We start from the raw sequence: 16,114 nt of genomic DNA on the forward strand, positions 1-16,114 counted from the left end.
TTATTCACACATTATCTTATTCACTACCTGGAACACTGGGTTCTCTTATCAAGGAAGATTGTTCATCTTGGATACTTTCCAAGTCAGTTCAGTTCAGTCGCTATCATGTCCAAGTCTTTGCAACCCCATGGACTGTGGCTTCCCAGTCCATCACCAACTCCCAGAGCTTGCTCAAACTCATGTTCATCTAGTAAATGATGCCATCCAACCATCTCATCCTCTGTTGCCTCCTTCTGCTCCTACCTTCAAACTTTCCTAGCATCAGGGTCTTTTCCAGTGGGTCAGTTCTTTGCATCAGGTGACCAAAGTATTGGAGCTTCAGGTTCAGCCCATCCTTCCAGTGAATATTTAAGACTGATTTACTCTAGGATTGATTGGCTTGTTAATTATCAAAAAGGCCTTATTATGAGGTAGCTTCACTCTGTAAGAGAATCATGGGACAACTTGCTTGTGATCGAAACTCTACAGTATTAAATACATGTGCATATACACATACAACTGAAAACATGCCCCATCTTCCTACACCCTCCCTCTGTCCCTGCACTTGCACACAGACAAGGTGATTTAACAAGGTGATTTCCTGTGCTCAAAGACAGAAAAGAAATTAACTCATTGACCAACTCATTAAGTAGGTCTTTTCATCTTTCCAACTACTCAATGACCATACTGTTCTGGTATAGCCAGTTGAAAACAACAACAACAAAATCACTCTCTATCAAAATTTGCTTTTTTTTTATATATATAATGTCAAAAAAAGACTAATTTGAGTAAACTTCCCACAAACTATGATACACACACACTGAACTGACCTCTTGCTTTTTCATCTTGCAAACAATATATTTTATATCAAAAGAGATTCTTGGCAGGAATGGGGGTCATAAACATTTTTTATATTGATTGCTTCTCATCTCCCCAGTCATTTTTCACATACAGGGGAATCTCATTATAATGTGACTGATTACCTCCCAGATTTGACCAGATCTGAGATCAATCTTTGCTCTGTCCCCCTTTCATAAACATTGAAAACTTCCTATAAAAGTGAGCATGGAAAGTAATGTCTGTATCTCCCCACTAGATCAACATTAAAAAGAGCTTTGTAATATAGAATGTATATCTGGTAAAAGATTATCTCTTCCCTAATACTTGCAATCTGAGCATAGAAAATCACATACATATGCATCCTGCATGCTAAAATCCCTGCCTGATGTCACATTTTTAAAGCACCGAAAATAGAAGACTATGGACCAGGGGCAGTTGTTTATTTGACTTCAAATGGCATATGATTCCAAATTGCAGAAAGAAAGCTATCTAAGTGGACATGTTGCACAGAGATGTCACACACACACACACATATATCTCCATGTATATATGTGTATATATGCATATAAATGTCTTACTATTCACAGTCTGCTTGTGGTGGTGTTGGTAATATTCATGTTTAATTAACATCAGTTTTTGTTGTTTATTGTCACAGAAGTGCATGTATATACACATGTAGAAAAGATCAGACTCAAAGACAGGTCTGTCTTGAACCTGTGATGGCCTGCGAAAATAACCAAAAAAAAGTCAGATTTGCAATATTTGTTGCAATAATTAGGGGCTATGTTCAAAACAGAATACAATAGACACTGTTGACAGATAAGGATTGACTTTCTCAATAGTAAACAGCAATATTCTACAAATGAATTTATTTCATCATGGGAAGAGGAGCCAAAATTATTTAACCCAAAATTCTGAGACTTTAAGGTGAGAGGGGTGGAAATTCTAGATAAACGTATTTTCCTTAATAACTTGCATTTTTCATGTTTTATACTGGGAGAGAAAAGCCTAACTTCTACAGATTTTACATTAAAAGTGAAACTACAGTAACTTTTTCATGGGTTCGCAAAGAGTCGGACACGACTGAGCAATTGAACTGACAGTGACTTTACAAAATAGTTCTTTCATCCATTATGAGTTCTCCCTTCATCCCTGTCCATGGATTAGTTGATGATATGGGCTCTTTTTGGTGCACTTCACTAACCTCCTTAGGGCAAAACTGAAGAAGTAGGTATAGAATGGACTGTAGGAAAAAGGTTCACACTAAGAGTTCCAGTCTCATCCAGAGTGAAATTTCAAGTCCTATTTTCTCTTCTCCCCATTAGTTTTCTGTGTCTGCATATGCTACTTTGATATTGTCTGTCAAACTAGAAAATGAACTAACTTGTTTTCAATGGATTAAAAATACTTCTACAAGTGGATAATTTCAAAATTGCTGATTTAAAATAATTTTACTTCTTGGAGTTTTCTCTGCACATCTGATTTGCACTTTTTACTGTATTTATGCATGATTTAGAAGACTTGCAAATAGAAGCATTTAAAATAAAGACAATAATAATATTTTCAATTTATGTACTACTTTCTTCTGTAAAAATCCCTAGGCACTTTAGAAATGACATATACACTATACTCTGCAGCAACCAATATGCAAATCACAGTAAAATGACCACTTTAGGCCACATAAAATGACTATAGTCAGTTCAGGCAAAAACTCATTAATATCAATAGGAGTTCTGTGCACAATTGAAGGGCAGTATATGCCATGGGTCTCATTCATTGTTGTACAAGAGTATACGGGCTCACACTACAGAAGAATAAAGTCTTACATTTTAAACGTGTCTCACAGGAGGAAAAAAAATAAAATTCATTTATATATTTGATAATTGTTGGTTAAATTTGTCTTCAAGAGTTTTGTAGAAAAATAAGCTATTCAGTAAATGAAAGATCAGTGATACTCAAAAGTAATTGCGTGTTTAAGATGCGTAATATTTCAAATTAAAATTGTTATTCACATCTGTTAAAAATGCTTAAATAGAAGACTGCTGCTGCTGCTGCTAAGTCACTTCAGCCGTGTCCGACTCTGTGTGACCCCATAGACGGCAGCCCACCAGGCTCCCCCGTCCCTGGGATTCTCCAGGCAAGAACATTGTAGTGGGTTGCCATTTCCTTCTCCAATGTGTGAAAGTGAAGAGTGAAAGTGAAGTAGCTCAGTCTAGCCAAGTTCAAAATCACAGTCTCTTGGTTGTTTCTAATTATACACAAATGTGAGCACACACACACAGAGTTAGAACACACACTCTGGAGTAACTGTTTTAAAAGTAGCCATTGAAACGGTTCTTAAGCTTACAATCACCATGGCAGTAACTCCTCCCACCCCTCCACTAACACGGCACACATTTAAGTCCGTATATTGTAAAAATGACCAAACTGTTCAGATGAAGAGAGGTGGATTTGACAGGTCTTAAATATATTAAAGGGTACTTTTAGTACAAAGAATCTTAATACTTAAATAAAAAGCAATTTATTTTCTGGCTCACTTTTAACTCTTTTGACATGAGATATGTGATATAAATGGAAACTTTTTTTTTTAGTAAGCATCACAAGCTATATTATCATTACCTTCTGATAGTATGAAAGCATTTTTGTTTTAAATTTTCTGGAAAACACACCAAAAATAATCAACCTACCTGAAAAGAAGCTGTGTATTTACTGGAAAATATGTGTTATTCTAAACTCTCTGTGCCTTCCCTGACCCTGTTCCATGCCTTTGGCTGTCAGAATTTTGCAGTGCCTTCTCAAAGCTCAATGTCAAATTAAAAAGTGACAAGAACTAGGCAGCATAATAATAGCTTAAAGCTATTCTCCACCTTTCAACTTACAAACATTTGAATTTCAAAGTCCAGTAATTTTTAACTGAATAAATATTTTCAGATTTTGTATGTAATTTGGAATAATAAAAATAGCAACAAAATTTAATTTAATGAATATTTTATTGAGCGTATACTATTTGCAAGGCATTTTATTGCTATTGGACAGCACTGTCTTAGTGGAAACATTTTATTTGCAGATCACTTTCTGGGACAAAGGGGTATGAAGGGTGTGGAGTAAGTATGTACCTTGTTTTGAGGAGCTAATAATCTCTAAGAAAATAGAAATAAAACAGAAATACGCACAATTAACTATTAATTAAATGAGAACTGAGAGTGCTGCAGATATGTACTATTGCCAAATTGGGTGCTACTCTATTTTTATTGTTACTTTTCTGTTCTACTCAAGCACAGCAGTTATTTGCGCTATTTTGATAATATTGTGAATCTTTGTTGAACCCCAGTAAATGCAATTGTTAGTTGATTTACATGTATAGACACTGAGTATCAGGATTATTTGCAAATTTCTAAAACTGAATTAAATTCTAGTGAGCTTGAATTATTTTTATAAGGTAAAATTTATACAGGTATAAAGTGCAGAAGGAAAAACACATTGAAATCTTCTAAAATCTACTTTTTGTCCCTCCTCTACACATTGAAAACTTGGAATAAATTAAAGGTAACAGGAGCAATGCAAAACATTTCCCTACTCTTATTTTCATCACTTCCACTATTAGAGGATTAGTCTATCCACAGTTCAGCAATTTGTGATTGAGTTAAAAAGAAATGAAAGTCTCACAAGCAGGTTCTTAGAATCGTACTTCAAAATGAGCTTCTGTGCAACTGTTCTACTCTCACTATGGATTTCATTGTATGAGATTAATGACATGGTAAAAACAATAGGCAAGAGCGTGGAAGATACATTTTCAGACTGCAAATTTCTGTTGGTAAATTTAAGGATATGGTGATTTAAACAGGAAAGGGAAAAAAAAAAAACCTACAAGTGTGGCAAGCACATTTTGTAATCAAATTGTTCCCAGCTAAAACCAGCCTCTTTGAGATTTTCTGTAGTGCCTTTTGGTTGATGATCAATGGAAAAAATCATTTTTATGAATTCAGAAACCTGTGGGGAAATGACACTGATATTTAAAATGTGACTGTTTAGTTGACTTGTTAGGATGATTTTCAGAGTGTGAAGAAATCTGAATTTAACAAAAATATATTAAGTGTGGAGTGCATTGTCTTCTGTTTTCTTAAATGCATTTTCCTATCTTCCAAATGCATTCAGCAAAGTGAAGCTTGTAGCATTATTTAAAATTTTCAATTATCTAGAGGGAAGTATGGTCAATGTAAAATATATTCCCTAACACTGATTAAATAATCAGAAGACCAACAAAATTATTCTCAGTGGGTCTACATTTGTACTCTCAAATAAGCGCAGAGGCAGGAGCATAATTATCTTAGGGGAAAGGGCTGGAAACAGTGTACAATCTTAAGACCATGCTCTTTTCCTACCTAAGTCTTATAGGACACACTGCTACTGTTGTTGTTCATGCTCTTCAAGGAACAGAGATAAACTTTGGGTAGAGTCACATAAATGCAATGACAAGCAATTCTCCAAAGGGACCCTAACTGACCAAACAAATGGATTTTGGTGAAAGCCAATCCAGATATATCTATGTCAATGTCTTGATTATGATATTGCAAATAGTTTTGCATATCAATATTGTTGGATGAAACTAGGTTAAGGGTACACCAGTCTTTCTATAGTATTTCTTACAACTTCGTGTGAAAAGTGAAAGTGTTAGTCGCTCAGTCATATCTGACTATTTGCAACCACATGGAATACAGTTTCTTTTGTCTGCCAGTTTCTTTTGTCCATGGAATTCTCCAGGCAAGAATATTGGAAAGGGTAGCCGTTCCCTCAGGTGATTTTCCCAGCCCAGGGATCAAACCAAGGTCTCCTTCATTGCTGGCAAATTTTTTACTGCCTGACAAATCAGGGAAACCCACAACTTCATGTACATCTGCAATTATCTCCATAAAATTTTTAATTTCAAAAACCAAGGCACAATTTTCATAATTAAAAAAAAAAGAGTTCTTACTAATTCTATTCTTGTCATTCAGTAATTTTCATGAATCTAAACTTTGACTTTAATTTTTTCTATTTTTTTTCTTCTTTTTGGTATTGAGGTGAGTAGCGTCTGAATAAAACTTGCCTGTTCTAAGTTTTCTTTAACCAGAATTAGGCTCCTGTTTCTGGTGCTGGTAGTGCCTCTAAACATGCACTCCTACTATGGAAACTCTGGTTATCTACCTGGGATGTTTTCTGGTTTGGTTTACAATCTTCTCCTGTAAGATGCTTGCTTACAAAACCAGCCCCAGATCCACCCAGGGAAAGATAATGCAATTAAGTGAGTACACAAGGGATAATTCCTTAAAAGCTAGGTATGGACTTCCTGCTGAGATATGTTTTTAATGACTCAAAACCTATTCACTAGCTCAACAAACATTTATTGAGTACATTCCACATCCAAGAATTTTAAAATCATTATTGGTTTTGGAGATTTTTTTTTTTTATTCTAGATTTTGAGCTGTTGAGTTCTGAGTCTCCAGATTAACTATCTCTGGAACATTGAACAAGTCTTTTAATTTGTGTCTAATTTTCTCATTTGTAAAATCAAAATAATAATAATTGCACATTCTAATAAGGTTGTTATTATGCTAAATGCTTACTTTAGTTCCTGACACATCAGAAGTACTCATTAGATACTCTTATTGCTTTGTTCATTTCTCCTCATTTTCCACATTCTATACAAGAAATGTTTTAATATGGTTGAAATGTATCTAAACAAAGTGAAAAGACAATACCCATTTTAGTATCTACTATTGCAGTGAAATCCAAATAAGACAGTAAGCATCAGAGGGCAGACACACCGAAATCGTAATCACAGAGAACTAGTCGATCTGATCACATGAACCATAGCCTTGTCTAACTCAATGTAACTAAGCCATGCTCTGTGGGGCCAACCAAGACAGGCGGGTAATGGTGGAGAGGTCTGACAGAATGTGGTCCACTGGAGAAGGGAATGGCAAACCACTTCAGTATACTTGCCTTGAGAACCCCATGAACAGTATGTAAAGACAAAATAATAGAATACTGAATGAGGAACTCCCGAGGTCGGTAGGTGCCCAATATGCTACTGGAGATCAGTGGAGAAATAACTCCAGAAAGAATAAAGGGATGGAGAAAAAGCAAAAACAATACCCAGTTGTGGAAGTGACTGGTGATAGAAGCAAGGTCCAATGCTGTAAAGAGCAATATTGCATAGGAACCTGGAATGTTAAGTCCATGAATCAAGGGAAATTGGAAGTGATCAAACAGGAGATGGCAAGAGTGAACATCGACATTCTAGGAATCAGTGAACTAAAATGGATTGGAATGGGTGAATTTAACTCAGATGACAATTATATTTACTACTGTGGGCAGGAATCCTTTGGAAGAAATGGAGTAGTCATCATGGTCAACAAAAGAGTCCAAAATGCAGTACTTGGATGCAATCTCAAAAAAAAAAAAAAAAAAGCGACAGAATGATCTCTGGTAGTTTCCAAGGCAAATCATTCAATATTACAGTAATTCAAGCCTATGCCCCAACCAGTAACGCTGAAGAAGCCGAAGTTGAATGGTTCTATGAAGACCTACAAGACCTTTTAGAAGGAACACCCAAAAAATATGTCCTTTTCATTATAGGGGACTGAAATGCAAAAGTAGGAAGTCAAGAAACACCTGGAGTAACAGGCAAATTTGGCCTTGGAGCATGGAATGAAGCAGGGCAAAGGCTAATAGAGTTTTTCCAAGAGAATGCACTGGTCATAGCAAACACCCTCTTCCAACAACACAAGAGAAGACTCTACACATGGACATCACCTGATGGTCAACATCGAAATCAGATTGACTATATTCTTTGCAGCCAAAGATGGAGAAGCTCTATACAGTCAGCAAAAACAAGACCAGGAGCTGACTGTGGCTCAGATCATGAACTCCTTATTGCAAAATTCAGACCGAAACTGAAGAAAGTGGGGTAAACCACTAGACCATTCAGATATGACCTAAATCAAATCCCTTATGATTATACAGTGGAAATGAGAAATGGATTTAAGGGACTGGATCTGACAGTTGAGTGCCTGATGAACTATGGACGGAAGTTCGTGACATTGTACAGGAGACAGGGACCAAGACCATCCTCATGGAAAAGAAATGCAAAAAAGCAAAATGGCTGTCTGTGGAGGCATGACAAATAGCTGTGAAAAGAACAGAAGCGAACAGCAAAGGAAAGATATAAGCATCTGAATGCAGAGTTCCAAAGAAGAGAAAGGAGAGATAAGAAAGCCTTCCTCAGCGATCAATGCAAAGAAATAGAGGAAAACAACAGATAGGAAAGACAAGAGATCTCTCCAAGAAAATGAGAGATACCAAGGGAAAATTTCACGCAAAGATGGGCTCGATAAAGGACAGAAATAGTATGGACCTAACAGAAGCAGAAGATATTAAGAAGAGGTGGCAAGAATACATGGAAAAACTGTACAAAAAAGATCTTCACGACGAAGATAATCATGATAGTGTGACCACTGACCTAGAACCAGACATCTTGGAATGTGAAATCAAGTGGGCATTAGAAAGCATCACTACGAACAAACGTAGTGGAGGTGATGGATTTCCAGTTGAGCTATTTCAAATCCTGAAAGAGGATGCTGTGAAAGTGCTGCACTCAATATGCCAGCAAATTTGGAAAGCTCAGCAGTGGCCACACGACAGGAAAAGGTCAGTTTTCATTCCAAGCCCAAAGAAAGGCAATGCCAGCAATGCTCAAACTACTGCACAATTGCACTCATTTCACACTCTAGTAAGTTAGTTCAATCAGTTCAGTCCCTCAGTCATGTCCGACTCTTTACCACCCTGTGACTCACAGCACACCAGGCCTCCGAGTCCATCACCAACTGCCGGAGTTCACTCAAACTCGTCCATCGAATCGGTAATGCCATCCAGCCATCTCATTCTCTGTCATCCCCTTCTCCTCCTGCACCCAATCCCTCCCAGCATCAGACTCTTTTCCAGTGAGTCAACACTTCACATGAAGTGGCCAAAGTATTGGAGCTTCAGCTTTAGGATCAGTCCTTCCAATGAACACCCAGGACTGATCTCCTTTAGAATGGACTGGTTGGATCTCTTTGCAGTCCAAGGGATTCTCAAGAGTCTTCTCCAACACCATAGTTCAAAAGCATCAATTATTCCGCGACCAGCTTTCCTCACAGTCCATCTCTCACATCCATACATTACCACTGGAAAAAGCATAGCCTTGACTAGACGGACCTTGGTTGGCAAAGTAATGTCTCTGCTTTTTAATATGCTATCTAGGTTGGTCATAACTTTCCTTCCAAGGAGTAAGCGTCTTTTAATTTCATGGCTGCAATCAGCATCTGCAGTGATTTTGGAGCCCCCCAAAATAAAATCTGTCACTGTTTCCATTATTTCCCCATCAAAGCGATGCAACTTGATGCCATGATCTTTGTTTTTTGAATGTTGAGTTTGAAGCCAACCTTTTCACTCTCCTCTTTCACTTTCATCTAAAGGCTTTTTAGTTCCTCTTCGCTTTCTGTCAGAAAGGTGATGTCATCTGCATATCTGAGGTTATTGATATTTTCCCGGCAATCTTGATTCCAGCTTATGCTTCATCCAGCCCAGCATTTCTCATGATGCACTCTGCATATAAGTTAAATAAACAGGGTGACAATATAGAGGCTTGACTTACTCCTTTCTCTGAATTTAAAAATTTGTGCAGATTTATCTATTGGAGATCTTGTATTGAAGTTGTCCTGCAAATTTACCTATGTCCCTCTATATTTGTTCTGTTCTGTTCAGTCGCTCAGTCGTGTCCGACTCTTTGCGACCCCGTGGACTGTAGCCTACCAGGCTTCTCCGTCCATGGGATTCTCCAGGCAAGAATACTGGAGTGGGTTACCATTTCCTTCTCCAGGGGATCTTCCCGACCCAGGGATCGAACCCGGGTCTCCCGCATTGGAGGCAGACGCTTTAACCTCTGAGCCAATACTGTTAGCATAATTAATAAGCATGTTGATTTAACTGTTGTTGTCATCCCATCGTGTCTGACTCTTTGCAACCCCATGGACAAGCTTCCCTGTCCATCACAATTCCCTGGAATTTGCCCAAGTTCATGTTTATCACATTAGTGATGTCCTCCAGCCATCTCATCCTCTGATGCCCTCTTCTCCTTCTGCCCTCAATCTTTCCCAGCATCAGGGACTTTTCCAGTGAGTCATCTGTTCACATCAGATGACCAAAATACTGACGCTTCAACTTCAACGTCAGTCCTTCCAGTCAATATTCAGGGTTGATCTCCCTTAAGACTGACTGGTATGATTTCCTTGCTATCCAAGGGACTTTCAGGAGTCTCCTCCAGCACCATAGTTCAAAGGCATTAATTTTTTGGTGTTCTGCCTTCTTTACAGTCCAGCTCTCACAACCATATGTGGTCAACTGGGAAGACTACAGCTTTGACTATACAGACCTTTGTTGGCAGAATAATGTCTCTTCTTTTCAACACACTGTCTAGCTTTGTCATCATGTTTTTGCCAAGAACCAGTCATCTTCCAATTTCATGGCTTCAGTCACCATCTGCAATGATTTTGAAGCCCAGGAAGAGGAAATCTTTCACTACTTCCATGTTTTTCCCCTTCACTTGCCATGCAGTAATGGGGCCAGATGCCATGATCTTAGTTTTTTAATATTTAGTCTGAAGCCAGTTCCTTCACTCTCTTCCTTTACCCTCATCAAGTGGTTCTTTAGTTCCTCTTTGCTTTCTGCCATTAGAGGGATATCATCCACATATCTGTGGTTTTTGTTTCTCCCACCCATCTTAATTCTAGCTTGTAACTCATCTAGACCAGCATGTCTCATGATGTGCTCAGCCTATAGGTTAAACAAGCAGGGTGACAACAGAGCCCTGTCTTACTCCTTTCTCTATCTTGAATCAATCAGTTGTTCCATACAGGGTCCTAGCTGTTGCTTCTTGACCCACATACACGTTTCTCAGAAGACAGTTAAAATGGTCTAGTAATTCCATCTCTGTAAGAGCTTTCCACAGTTTGTCATGATCCACATAGTCAAAGACTTTAGCTTAGTTGATGACACAGATGTTTTTCTGAAATTCCCTTGATTTCTCTGTAACCCAGTGAAAGCTAGCAACTTGGTCTCTAACTCCTCTTTCTTTCCTAAACCCATCCTGGATGTCTGGAAGTTCTTGATTTGCATAATGCTGAAGCTTATCATGCAAAATTTTAAGCATGACCTTACTAGCATCTGAGATGTTAATAAGAATGAGCCTATGTTAAATGTCCTTCTCTGGTTGCCTGTCTGCTCTAATGTGTTCAGTTATTTAAACCATACTTAAATACAGTCGGATATCATCTGTATGTTGAGTTTGACATAGATGATATAGTTATTTAATCTGTGGTTATCGAAATGTCAAGATATTAGACTATTACCAAAAATAACTTGTAACGAAATTACTCAGATATAGTGGGTTGACCAAAAGATTCATTTAGGTTGTCTGTAACATTTTATGGAAAAACCCAAACAAACATTTTAGACAACACAACAGTAAATTTTTTCAAATTATCACTGTTCAGCTCAGTTCAGTCATTTCCAACTCTTTGGAATCCCATGGACTACACTGCCATCCAACCATCTCATCCTCTGTCATCCCCTTCTCTTCCTGCTTTCAATTTTTCCCAGCATGAGGGTCATTTCAAATGAGTCAATTCTTCATATCAGGTGGCCAAAGTATCTCCAATGAATATTCAGGACTGATTTCCTTTAGGATTGACTGGTTGGATCTCCTTACAGTCCTAGGGACTCTCAAGAGTCTTCTGCAACACGACAGCTCAAAAGCATCAGTTATTCGGTGCTCAACTTTCTTTATGGTCCAACTGTCATATTCATACATGACTACAGGAAAAATCATAGCTTTGACTAGATGGATCTTTGTTGGCAAAATAAAGCTTTTTTTGTAATGCTTTTTAATAAGGTGTCTAGGTTTGTCATAGTTTTCCTTCCAAGCAGTGAGTGTCTTTCAATTTCATGGCTGAAGTCACCATCTGCAGTGATTTTGAAGCCCAAGAAAATAAAGTCTGACACTGTTTCCATTGTTTCCCCATCTATTTGCCATGAAGTGATGAGAATAGATGCCATGATCTTTGTTTTTTGAATGTTGAGTTTGAAGCCAACTTTTTCACTCTCCTCTTTCACTTTCATCAAGAGGCTTCTTTGCTTTCTGCCATAAAGGTGGTATCACCTACATATCTCAGGTTATTGATAATTCTCCCAGAAATCTTGATTTCAGCTTATACTTTATCTAGCCTGGAATTTCTCATGTTGTTCTCTGCACACAAGTTAAATTATCAGGATGACAATATACAGCCTTGACGTACTCCTTTCCCAATTTGCAACCAGTCCACTGTTCCATGTCTGGTTCTAACTGTTGCTTCTTGACCTGCATACAGATTTCTCAGGAGGCAGGCAAGGTGACCTGGTGTTCTCATCTTTTGAAGAATTTTCCACAGTTTGTTGTGATCCACACAGTCAAAGGCTTTGGCATAGTCAATAAAGAAGAAATAGATGGTTTTTCTGGAACTCTCTTCGTTTTACAATGATCCAATGGATGCTGGCAATTTGATCTCTGGTTCCAATGACTTTTCTAAATCCAGCTTGAATATCTGGAATTTCACAGTTCACGTCTTGTTTAAGCTTCACGTGGATAATTTTGAGCATCATTTTGCCAGCATGTGAGTGAGATGAGTGCAATTGTGTGGTAGTTTGAACATTTTTTGGCATTACCTTTCTTTGAGATTGCAATGAAAACTGAGTTTTTTCAGTCCTGAGGACACTGGTGAGTTTTCCAAAATTGTTGGCATATTTATTGAAGCACTTATTATCACTGTTAACTAGTTATTAAAAATATTACAGACTTAGTCCAGCTTTTATGTAGCTGGTTAAAGTTTGATTGGGTATGTATCTATAAAGCAGAGGATATCTATTCAGACATTAAAAAAAAAAAAACCCTTTGTAATCTTGAGTTTTTTTCTTTTATCAGCTTTAGAAAGACTCTACTAGGAGTGGCCCAAAAAAGCTTCCATTCCAGTCCCAGAAGAAACTTTCCCAACTGACATCAGATTACTAGAAACCCATCCAGCTGGGTAATTTGGAAGAATGATAGGCCAATCCTAGTTCTCAATAGGCTACTAAATCTTCCTCAGTAACTGCTCCAGATGTCTTCTGGAACAATGTGGTTACCTCAAATTTAGGCATAAAAAGTCTCCAGGAAAAGATATTTGTGTATAAACTCCATTTTAACCAACATCTGGATATTACTCTGGGGAACAAATACCCCATCTTGTTGCAGGAGAAGAAAGTCAGTGAGAGGCTATTACAGAAAACTATTCATAAGGGCCCTTTAGCGATATTAGTTTAACTTTAATCAAAGTTGACAAGGTAGACTCTCTCCTCCTCACAAGACAAAACTTCAAGGGCTTTCTTCAGAAATGGGTCTTTTTAGTTCCCTTTCTTTACTAATTATGAGAACTAAGAGGGTTTCTGGGAGAGAAATGGTTCCCTTGTCATTTCTCTTTATAACAAACTTAGAGCTTATAAATGATGCTTCCCAAAGGCAGGGGGACTGCTTATTGAAAGCCTTAACTCTCACTTGTACACTCTCCAAGCCATAAATAAATAGGAGACCAATGTTTCAAGTCTGTAGTGGGCCTGGCAGAACAAACTGACCAGCATTCCCAGCCTGGGCTCTAGATATTTAGACACACATTTTTAACCTGACACCTTCTGTACAAACCAAACTTCCCAATACAACAGTTTTCCTGCCTAATACCCACTCATGTGCTGATCTGATTTCAGCTAACAAAACTGCCTTTATTAAAGATCAATGTAAAAAAAAAAAAGAGTTATTTGTAAAATTTTGCAGCTCAAGTGAAAATCACCATTATAGGAGCTGTTTATTGCAACACTCTCTGATCCTAATATAAGGATCCATTATTTGACTTAGGAGAACCCAGAAGACATTTCCTTGCTTTTAATAAGTGGTATGACTCCTTGTATTGAGTGTTGTAACTATAATAGCCTTCAACATTTCCATTTATATTCTTGTTGCTGGAAATCTCAGAGCTAAATTTGGTGAAAAACTGACACAAATTTCCATTCTTCTTTATGTTTTCAGTCTCTTAAGTTTAATCTTAAAGTTTCATTATAATATATGATGTCATTATTGCAAATCATTTCAAACTTTCTATGAAATATGAAAGTAGATAGGGATATAAATTATATGAGTGAATAAAAGTTGTTCTGTCATGTCTGACTCTTTGCAACCCCACAGACTGTAGCCCACTAAACTCCTTTGTCCATGAAATTCTCCAGGTAAGAATAGTGGAGTGAGTTGTCATTTCCTTCTCCAGGGGATCTTCCCGACCCATGATAGAACCCAGGTCTCCAGCATTGTAGGCCAATTTTTTACCAAAATGTGTATGCATCTTCCCAAAATGAACTTCTTTTTAATTGTGGTGCTGGAGAAGACTCTTGAGAGTTCCTTGGACTGCAAGGAAATCAAACCAGTCAATCCTAAAGGTAATCAGTCCTGAGTATTCATCAGAAGGACTGATAATAAAGCTCTAATACTTTTGCCACCTGGTGCAAAGAACTGACTCATTGGAAAAGACCCTGATGCTGGGAAAGATTGAAGGCAGGAGAAGAAGGGGAAAACAGAGGATGAGATGGTTGGATGGCATCACTGACTCGATGGACATGAGTTTGAGCAACTTCTGGCAGTTGGTGATGGACAAGGAAACCTTGCGTGCCATTGTCCATGGGATTGCAAAGAGTCAGACACGACTGAATGATGGTGAATGGAACTGAACCAGAGGGCTAAGACCCAGGTCCACACAACAGTGCACAGACACAAACCTCTTCCACCAGGAACCCTGTACAAGCCACTATACCAGCCTCATTCACCAGGGGCAGACACCAGAAGCAAGGAAACTATGATCCTATTACTTGCAGAACTGAGTCCACAAATACAGGAACTTCCTTGGCATCCCCTTGTCCCTTTCCCTTGGGTGACAAGAGAGGAGTATACTGTTAAGACATATAGGACATCCCCTACAAAGTGCCACTTCTCCAAAGCTGAGAAATGTAACTAAACCTCTGTATATGTAAAAATGAAAAAATAAATTTAAATGAGATAGCAAAGAAATATGTTCCAGACAAAGGAACAAGATAAAACTCCAGAAGAATAACTAAGTGAAGTGGAACTAAGCAATCTACCTGATAGGGTTCTAAGTAAGAATCACGAAGATGATCTAAGAATTCAGGAAAACAATGGATGCATAGTGAGATGTTACAAGAAGTTTTTAATAAAAGTTAGGAAATATAAAGAACAACCAAACAGATTTGAAGAATGCAATATCTAAAATGAAAAATACACTAGAAAGATTCGATAGCAGAATAAATGATGCAGAAGAAGGAATCAGTCAGCTGGAAGACCCAGCGGTGGAAATCACTGCCATAGAACAGAATGAAGAAAAAAAAAGAAATGAGGACAGTTTAAAAGACATCTGGGACAATGTCAAAAGCACAAAAATTCACATTATAGGGGTCACAGAAGGAGAAAAAACAGAAGACGGGCCTGAGGAAAATATTTGAAAATACAATAGCTGAAAACTTCTCTAACATAGAAAAGGAAATAAGCACCCAAGTTCAAGAAGTACAGTGTCCCATATAAGATTAACTCAAGGAGAGACACACTAAGGTGAATAGTAATCAAAATTAATAAAAATTAAAGACAAAGAAAAATAGTAAAAGCAGTAAGGGAAAACCAGCAAATAACATACAAGGAAATTGCCATAAGACTATCTGCTATTTTTCAGCAGAAACACTGCAGTCCAGAAGGAAGTGGCAAGATATGCTGAAACTGATGAGAGGGAAAATCTTCAACAAGGGTATTTTACTCAGAAAGGGTCTCATTCAGATTTGATGGAGAAATCAAAAACTTTACATACAGGTAGACAAAAATTAAAGTAATTCAATATCACCAAACAAGATTGATGACAAAAGCCAAAGTGACTACTCTAAGCATAAAAGGAAAGGCCACAACTAGTAACAACAACAACAAAAGTTAAGGATGTAAAATCTCACCAGTAAAGGCAAATATACAGTAAAGGTAGGAAATAATTCACACACAAATATGATATCAAAACCAGTAATCCTGAGAGGAGAGAACAAATGCAGGATATTTGAAATGCAATTGAAATTGAGATAAGCAACTTAAAGCAATTATGTGTACAAACAG

Source organism: Moschus berezovskii, chromosome X (assembly GCF_049115385.1).
Source record: "Moschus berezovskii isolate FMDL1 chromosome X, NW_MosBer_1.0, whole genome shotgun sequence".
In the NCBI taxonomy this organism is placed as follows: Eukaryota; Metazoa; Chordata; class Mammalia; order Artiodactyla; family Moschidae; genus Moschus; species Moschus berezovskii.